This window comes from Xenopus tropicalis, chromosome 4 (genome assembly GCF_000004195.4).
Source record: "Xenopus tropicalis strain Nigerian chromosome 4, UCB_Xtro_10.0, whole genome shotgun sequence".
Lineage (NCBI taxonomy): Eukaryota > Metazoa > Chordata > Amphibia > Anura > Pipidae > Xenopus > Xenopus tropicalis.
In genome coordinates, this window is record NC_030680.2 from 120,702,037 (window position 1) to 120,711,972 (window position 9,936).

Below are 9,936 nucleotides of genomic sequence, written 5' to 3' on the forward strand. Positions count from 1 at the left end.
CCAGTCCACATAGGGGGCTGCCAAATAGCCAATCACGGCCCTTATTTGGCAACCCAAAAACTATTTGCATGCTTGTGTTGCTCCCCAACTTTTTTTTACAGTTGATGGTGGCTCACAGGTTAAAAAGGTTGGGGATCTCTGCTATATAGGGATGGGGGCAGAGCTTATTCCTCATTTTCTGTAACTTTCTTTTTTTTTTTGTTTAGCAACAGTTGGAGAGCTGGTCTGGAAACCATAAATATATAAATGGGCACATGCAGACACTAGTAACAATAAACAAAGTGATTCTGCACACGTTTGCTTCTTCTTTATTGGAAATGTGTTGGAGCACCACTAAGGCACGCAAAAGAATTTTAACAAAAAACTGCTGTCTCTATGGACTATACCTTGAGTAAGCTGTAATCTGAGGCGGAACTAGTAGTAGGCAAGAAGGGTGCAACAGTGGAGGGCGCTAGGCACTTACCTTCTGTTGCCTACCCCTATTTTGGGCCCTTGTCCCACCTCCAATCACTTGTTACCTGCCCCACCCTTGCACATCAACACATGCCTAGTTTGCCAGCTAGAGTGCCTGGCTGGCTTGGCCTGGCACTGCCTGTAATCATGAGTATCCAAACATCCAAGTGTCCCAGAAACCCCGCATCCCACACTTTAGTTCATAAAATTGTTCCATTTCTAAGATAGCCTAACCAGTACTTGTCAGTTGTCTGGTTGCAGCACCCTGTCACTTATAGGAAATAAAACTGCACCTCAATTCTGCCTGGGAGGTGTGCAACCAGTGGGCCCAGGGCAAATATTTCATTGGTGGGCCCTCACTTTCCCAATACATTTGTGACAGAACAACCTTTAAATATGTAAATGCCAATATAATAAGGCAGGCAGTGGTACACATGAGCCCCAGTTTATGCTGATAACATGTTGGATAAAGCTTAATCATTGCATGCAAAATCATCCCTCTGTCAAATAATATAATACGTTATTTTATATGAAAATATAGCAATTCCTTATAAAATTTACTCTTGTGTTCTTGCTTTTCAAAACATAAACAGCAATCAAAAAATATTTCTAAATAAAGGGTTCCCTTCCATAATATTAAATAAAGCCACTGTCCATGTCACTGTGCCTAATTATGTCCTTATAAACTCATTGGAATCTCAAAAATATGTAATTAAAAAAACAGTTTTTTGAAATGTGCATCTTTTTCCCTTTTAACAAATGAACCATAGATAGTTCTTTGTTAGTTATAGGCAGGGCTATAACCAAGCTAAAAAAGCAAAATGTCTTTATGGGATTTTGGGGCAAGGTTGTCAGGAGCAATTTTACAATCTTGATATCTTCTTTTTATTTGTGGAATGCTGAAATGTATGTTGCAATTATTTGTTGTCCTATTTTCTATTAAAAAAATCTTGGTTTGATAAAAAAACATATCCAACATATTTGAAGCATTTCAGCCTACATTTTATAGAAGTAAGTTTTTTTAGATAAAAATTTTGATAAAACTTTTCCTCTCCAGATCTGTCATAAACTTTTTTTTCTTGACAGCTGAACTGCACATTTATGGCAAAGTTATTAAAAGTAGCTAGCTTATTAAATAATATGTAAAGTAATAGTATTGGTTTGAATTAGGGATGCCACTTTTTTGGGGATTCAGCGAAACCCTAAATCATTCATGAAAGATTCTGAACCGAATCTTAATTTGCACCTGCAAATCAAGTAAATGAAGGGAGAAAAAGAATGGTGCGCTGTGTGCGTGGCCAAAAATTTTCAACTTCCATGTTTATATGACAAAAACTCACATGATTTTAAGGATGCGGTTTGGCCAGGACCATGGATTTGGCAAAATCCGAATCCTGCTGAAAAAGACCATACCGAACCGAAACCTGGACAGGTATGGGACCTGTTACCCAGAATGCTTGGGACCTGGGGTTTTCCGGATAAGGGATCTTTCCGTAATTTGGATCTTCATAACTTAAGGCTGATGCCACACCAGGCGTAGGGCTGATTTTTTCGGCAAGCGGAAAAACGCTTGCCGAAAATTCAGCCCTACGCCTGCTACTTGTGCCTGCACCCGAATGAATGGGATACGCTCGGGTGCAGGCACATGTAGCCGATATACGCATGAAAACGCGAGAGAATCCAAAGTCTCGCGTTTTCATGCGTATATCAGCTACATGTGCCTGCACCCGAGCGTATCTCATTCATTCGGGTGCAGGCACAAGTAGCAGGCGTAGGGCTGAACTTTCGGCAAGCGTTTTTCCGCTTGCCGAAAAAATCAGCCCTACGCCTGGTGTGGCATCAGCCTAAGTCTGCTAAAAATCATTTAAATATTGAATAAACCCAAAAGGAATGTTTTGCCTTTAATAAGCATTAATTATATCTTAGGTGGGATCAAGTACAGGTACTGTTTTATTATTACAGAGAAAAGGGAATCATTTAACCATTAAATAAACCCAATAGGGCTGTTCTGCCCCCAATAAGGGGTACCGTATATACTCGAGTATAAGCCGATCCGAATATAAGCCGAGGTACCTAATTTTACCTAAGAAAACTGGAAAAACCTATTGACTCGAGTATAAGCCTAGGGTGTCACCAGTAGGGCTGGTGCGAGTGAGCCAGCACACAAAGTGTGCTCAAACTTTGGTTTAGTTGATTATCCCAAAAAAAGGTTGCATTGTGGGATAAAAATGGCAACTTACCAATTTTGCACATAACGCTTTTATATCTTTTTCCCCAATTGGTTGCCCTTCAGCTACTGCCAAGCGACTTAAAGTTCCCTCAGTCCCGCTCTCTGCCTAGGCCAGCTTCCCAGAAATATGCGCATAAGATATATAAATAGAGAAACTAATAAGATGCAATGATTGTGGGAACTAAGGGGGCAATGTACCAATCTGCAGATCAATACTACTCATTTGCAACACAGACCAGGACCAGAAAGGAAAGGAAAGGAGGGGAATGAGACGGACTTGTGTCAGTGCACCTGCGCTCTCCCTATGCCAGCTTCCCAGAACCGCCATCCTGCTACCTGTGCGCTCAGACTTTCAAGATAAAATTAATTCAGTGGTTGCACACTAGGCTGTAGTGATGGATAAAAAATTCAGTGTCAGTTAGCTGGACAGGGTAGGGAGGGTCAAAATCAAGTATTCTACTCCCCTTTGATGAAATAATAACATTGACCCCTCCCCTATGGTGGCTGATACGAGTCATCAAAGGGAAGTCAGGCTGGGGGTGTTGGGCATGAAGTGGAACTTTGAGCTGGGTTGGGTGCAGGTTGGATGCAATGGATTAGGGTAATGGTTAAATATTTCTGACCTGTTCATAATTAATATCTCCAGTGCGCTCTTCTACGGTGTGCTCATCTCCGGTGCGCTCTTCTGCTCTGCTTGGCGCCGCAGTCGCGCCAGTGACGTCACGCGCCCGTTCAGTTACTCGTGGCCTGATCTTAGACCTTGTAAGATCAGGCCACGAGTAACTGAACGGGCGCGTGACGTCACTGGCGCGACTGCGGCGCCAAGCAGAGCAGAAGAGCGCACCGGAGATGAGCACACCGTAGAAGAGCGCACTGGAGATATTAATTATGAACAGGTAGCAGGATGGCGGTTCTGGGAACTGACATAGGGAGAGCGCGGGCGCACGGACACAAGTCCGTCTGGGGGATCGGCACAAATTATCATACTCGAGTATAAGCCGAGGGTTACTTTTTGAGCACATTTTTAGTGCTCAAAAACTCGGCTTATATTCGAGTATATACGGTAATTATATCTTAGTTGGGATCAAGTACAAGGTACTGTTTTATTATTACAGAGAAAAGGGAATCATTTAACCATTAAATAAACCCAATAGGGCTGTTCTGCCCCCAATAAGGGGTAATTATATCTTAGGTGGGATCAAGTACAGGTACTGTTTTATTATTACTAGTTATTACTACTAACCCTTTCCAAATGCTAATTAGCATATGCTAATTTATGCCAATTAGGATTTGGATTCGGTTCAATCGGGACTGTGGATTCGGCCGAAACCAAATCCATCAAAAAAAAGGCTGGATTCGGCCTGAATCCCGAACTGAATCCGGGATTCGGTGCATCCCTAATTATTACAAAGAAAAAGGAAAAAATTACAATTATTTGCTTATAATGGAGTCTATGGGAGATGGCCTTTCCGTAATTCGGAGCTTTCTGGATAACAGGTTTCCAGATAAGGGATCCCATACCTGTACTAGGAATGCACCAAATCCACTATTGACGGATTCGGCCGAACCCTGAATGCTTCGTGAAATATTTGACCGAATACCGAACTGAATACGAATTTGCATATGCAAATTAAGATACGAATGGGTTAAAGAGAATGTTTAGCGCACGGCTAAACATTTTCAACTTCCGTGTTTATGTGACAAAAAGTCACGTGATTTTAAGGATCTGGATTCATTTTGGCCAGGAGTGTGGATTTGGGCAAATCCTAATCTTGCCGATAAAGGTCGAATCTTGGCCGAATTTACATGGATCGCTACATAGTAACATGGTAATTTAGGCTGAAAAAAGACACACGTCCATCAAGTTCAACTTTTTATTTGTATATAAAGATTAGATTGTAAGCTCTACGGGGCAGGGACCTCCTTCCTACTGTGTCTCATACCACATGGCACTTATATATATATATACATATATATATTTATTGTATTTATTTATTATGACACTTGTCCTCCCTGTGTGTAATTTTGTATTCTGTAATATTGTACAGCGCTGCGTACCCTTGTGGCGCTTTATAAATAAAGTTATACATACATACATACATAAAACCTGCCTAATTTCTAGTTGATACAGAGGAAGGCAAAAAATAAATAAAGTATTAGATTATTAAATGATAGCCTTACTTATTTATAAATAGTTATCATATACCCCTTAAAGTGCTTCTTCACCAGCATAAACAAGTCAGTCTTCTCAGTCTTCTTCATAACTGAGATTTTCCATATCTTTTACCAGCGTAGTTGCCCTTCTCTGGACCCTCTCTAATTCTATAATATCCTGTTTGAGCACTGGAGACCAAAACGGCACGGCATATTGTAAAGTGGAAGAATAAACCCCCTCCTCCCGTGAATCTATGCCCCTTTTAATACAGCTCAAAACCATGTTTGCCCATGCAGCTGCTGCCTGGCATTGCTTGCTACAGCCAAGTTTATTATCTACAAGGACTCCAAGGTCCTTCTCCATTATGGATTTGCCTAGTGCAGTCCCATTAAGGGTATAAGTGGCTTGCATATTTTTACATCCCAGGTGCATGACCTTACATTTATCCACATTAAACTACAGTTGCAACATATGGATATTGTGGGCTGCAGTCCTGATTGTAAATCTACCTGGAGGTAGAATATTATAGTTAAATATATTTCTGTAGTATAAGTAAATGAGAACACAGCATTTGGCCCTCTGGGAAGCTCTTGTCCTATTTAGGTACAGAATATGTTAATCGGCTGTTCTGCACATGCAGAAACTTGCTGAACCAATTATTTAAAATTCCTTGATTTTTCTCACTTTCACTGTTTTCTTAAGTGACACTGAAGGAAGCAAATAGACGTAAAAATATTCACACAGTGTGAGAATAAGGATAGAAATATACCTGCAACTAAGAAGAGGAATCACAGCTCTGCACACATACGTCAGTGGCTGACAACAGCAAGTACACAGATGTGGAAAACATTAAAAATAGAACAAATTAATAGAAATATATCACTCAAAAAGTAAAGTTCTTAGGTAATTGGATTCTGTTCATATTTAGTGTTTTACTCTTCTAGGGGTATGTGTACTGTGTTTAGGTACACACATCACATTTCGCTCAATAGTGGATTTCATATTTATTTCTCACTCGCCACCTTTACTATGTACAGGTAATACAAACAAAGCACAAGCACTAGGAACGCTTATCTGTGTTGCACTGATTTTTGTAAATTGCAGATTTAATGTAAACTAGTGCCATTTTAAAGCGGTTTTAAGCACAGTCAGGGCAAGTGCTAAACTGCTCAAACTTGTCTTGACATATCTTTACACATTACTATTAATGCTGTTAATATATTACAAAGTAACATAGTAAGTTAGTTTGAAAAAAAACGTACGTCCATCACGTTCAACCATAATGCCTATATATAACCTGCCTAACTTCTAGTTGATCCAGAGGAAGGCAAAAAACCCCATCTGAAGCCTCTCTAATTTGCCGCAGAGGGGAAAAAATTCCTTCCTGACTCCAAGATGGCAATCGGACCAGTTCCTGGATCAACTTGTACTTAGAGCTATCTCCCATAACCCAGTATTCCCTTGCTAAGAATCCATCCAGCTCCTTCTTAAAGCTATATAATGTATCGGCCAGCACGACTGATTCGAGGAGGGAATTCCACAACTTCACAGCTCTCACAGTAAAGAAGCCTTTCTAAATATTTAAATGGAACCTTCCTTCTTCTAAACGGAGTGGCTATTCTCGTGTCCGTTGTAAGGACCTACTGGTAAATAAAGCATTAGGGAGGTTATTATATGATCCCCTTATATATTTATACATAGTTATCATGTCACCTCTTAAGCGCCTCTTCTCCAGTGTAAACAGACCCAATTTGGCCAGTCTTTTGGGTGGGACTTGGCACTCTGGCTCCTCCACTGTATACACAGAAGAAAAGAACTGGTTTAGCACATCTGCCTTTTCTGTATCCGCTATACATATTTTTTCCTATATAAAAAGCAGAGTAGTGCAGTCGGGTTGGTGGCCATAATATTGGGTTACTAGATGTAAATATTCCTGGCAATCTTGTTCCAGGAGCATGTGACATTAAGCTAATCTGTAGCTGACTTCCATTATACATCCTGGTCGGCAGTCACTGGGAAGAGGAACTTATGCAATGTGAGATGGCATCATCCAAGCCTGCTTTAGTACTCTGCTTTTTATGAACAAGGACGGCAGGTGTGGATATATACAACCAGACCACTTGGCAGCAGGTTAAAATTGGGTAACCATCCAGACATTTAATGGCTCTCCAGACAAATTGCAATTCAATTATTTTAAATAGAAAGTGCAATATATAGGGATAAGAACACATTGCATTAAAAGAAATGTGTAGAAATTTACCAGTGTTATTTTATGCCTTTTTCGTGTAGGAAAGTATTGCTGAGCAACAAATGCGCATCTAATTTCATGTAGATGTACTTAAGGTCAGTTACAAATGTTGAAGCTCAACCTTTACCGTGGATGCTAAAGAGTGACTCATTTCATAAAGTTATCACTGTTTGTTTCATATCTTTCTGTTTTCATGGAAACCATATAAATCGGCATTGTTCCTCTTGTATTACACAGTTATCTTGTGTGGTTCTGTGGCCAGGAATAATTTCGAACAGGGTCATCAGGTATCACAATTGAGATAGCAAATTTTAGAACAGGTAAAGCCATAAGAGGGACAAGATAAACAAAAGACACTTTTACAAGGGGACTGTTATTGGATTTGTTATTTGAATGAGATTTCATTTGTCTTGCTTCTTATAAAGGTAGTATTTTGGCTTTTAATTTTGTCCTTATTTTACAGATATGAATATTGATCTACTCTTTTCCAGAGGCACAAAAACTTTTCTCTAAGGATTAAGACATAGTAATATTTTTAATATGATTACTCAATAAAGAATAGTAAATTTGGGGATATTTGCCCTTTAATCCTTGTTTTATTGTATTAAGATAATAATTTATAATATAATAATGTTAAAACTTTGTATTCTATTAGGTTTTTGTTGCAAAAACAAACAATAATATGTTGAACTGACTATTCAGAGCACTTTGCTTTGCAACATAATTAGTGTTGAATAATGATATAAATGAAGCACTTTATTTTGCCACATAATGGACTTTTTGTTGCACATTACATGAACTTTATAACTTGCACTTGCACTGGTTTGTATGCATGATGAAGGGGTGTGCCCCTGAAACATTGCAGTTTACATAATAAATTTCTGGGTCCTCCCCAATTGCAAAAGCTCTGCGCGCTATTGATTTTTCTATACTGGATTTGTGGGAGGGTGCCATCTCTCTATAATGAGCACCGAGCAAATATCTGTAGTCTGTAACCATTCTGGTTCTAGTCAGTCTTAGTAAGCACTTTGGGTCTCCTCTTATTTAAGGTTACATGCCTTGTCCCTATGAGCAGCAGCTGCATTCTTGCTGTGGTAATCTTTTCTTCCCATTTGTGTATGTTTTTAGTTGTTTCAGACATAGTCCATTCCTCCTCGTCAGTGCTTGACTGGTAAAGTTTTTGGAAATTTGTCAGATGGTTCAAAGCTGAATGTCCCACTATATACATTTCCTTGGCATCTCAATGCTCCTAGTACTAAAGCACTCTGAAGGGCAAATTCTTTAAATTTTGGATTTTTAAGAATGTCCCCATATTTATTACCAAATAGTCTTATATCTTCAAGAGTCTGCTTCTAACTTGGTCCTTTGGGCTGAGCAGGCCATAAAACTTGCTTTCATAACATAGAGCAGTAGAAATATAAAGTTCCTTAGTTTTCATGTTAACTCAGCAGGGACCATAGTGAGGAAAGGCTTATATTAGGGCATTGAACATGGGTCTTTAGTGTCTATTTATTTGATGTTTTCACCAGGCACAACATGATGACATTATGAGCCTGCTTGCCAATGTCACTGCACCGACGCCGCCTATTTGGACACGGTGCTGGAGAAGAGAGGAGCACCATCATGCACTCCTCACAAGTGCCCACCTTGCCCACCTAGGATTCAGTCTTTTGAGAGCCTGAATGTATTCCTAATTCATATAGTCAGTAAGATGGGGTGTCAGTTCTAAAAGATGTTGCCACACCTCCCAAACTAACTTGGTTGTGAGTAACTCCTGGTTTCCATGTCATAATTCTGCTCAGTGGGGAAGATTTATTTGAAAAATAGGCACATGGATGTAACTTCCCATCAGATTTGTACCTCAGAGACAAAATAGCTCCTGCTTTAATGTCAGATGCGTTAACTTCAATATAGTAGGGTAGAAGAGCAGAATCAATACTTTGTTTAAGAATGTAAAAGCTTCCAAAGCTTGTGGTGGCCAACATTAGGTTTTCCTCCTTTGCGGATGAGAGCCAGGATGGTCACTATACTATAATATACTAGTATATAGTATATAGTATATACTAGTACTAGTAGTTTTGTCCCTGAGGAAGAGCACAGTTTGGTGCTCGAAACGTCGGATTTTTCCAATAAACCTTTTTTGTTTTCATAAAGTCCCTTTGTGTGCGGTACTCTGCTTGTCTATAATATACTAGTAATAATACATCTCTGTATAGCATCTTTGCTGGTAGGAAGGGACCAAACCAGGATTGCAGAGACTTCAGCAGGATCTTTTTCAAAACCTTCCTGGGAGATAATATATTCAAGACAGGGAATTTTGAGACATACTTCTAGAGTTAGGCATAAAGTCAATTCTTTCTAAATCAAGATTGAGTACTTCATGCATCTAGGTTCTGTGGTTGGTTAAGTCTTTACAGAAGACAAAAATGATATCCTACTAAATGTCCCAAAAGCTCTCTGGACATATCATTAACAAATTCCCAAAGAACAGCCAGAGCATTGCAGATACCAATTGGCATTAACAGATACAATGCCCATCTCTGGTATTAAAGGCTATCTTCCATTCTTACCCCTCACCAATCCGGTTCAATTTATAATCCCACAGAAGTTAAGCATTGTAAAGATCTTTGCTCCTTTTAGTTGGTCAAACAGTTTAGAGATGTGTTAAAAGGGATAACAGTTTTTAGATGTATTCTTGATGCATTTGTGTGATCTATATAGGGAAACAAAGAATCATGCTCTGGCAGGCGAAGTGGAAGTCAAGCAGAGCTAGGGTCCATGCCCCAATTATACTGTTATGCTCGGCCCTTACCAGGGTTAAAGTCGGGACAAAGGCACAGGGGCAGGGCA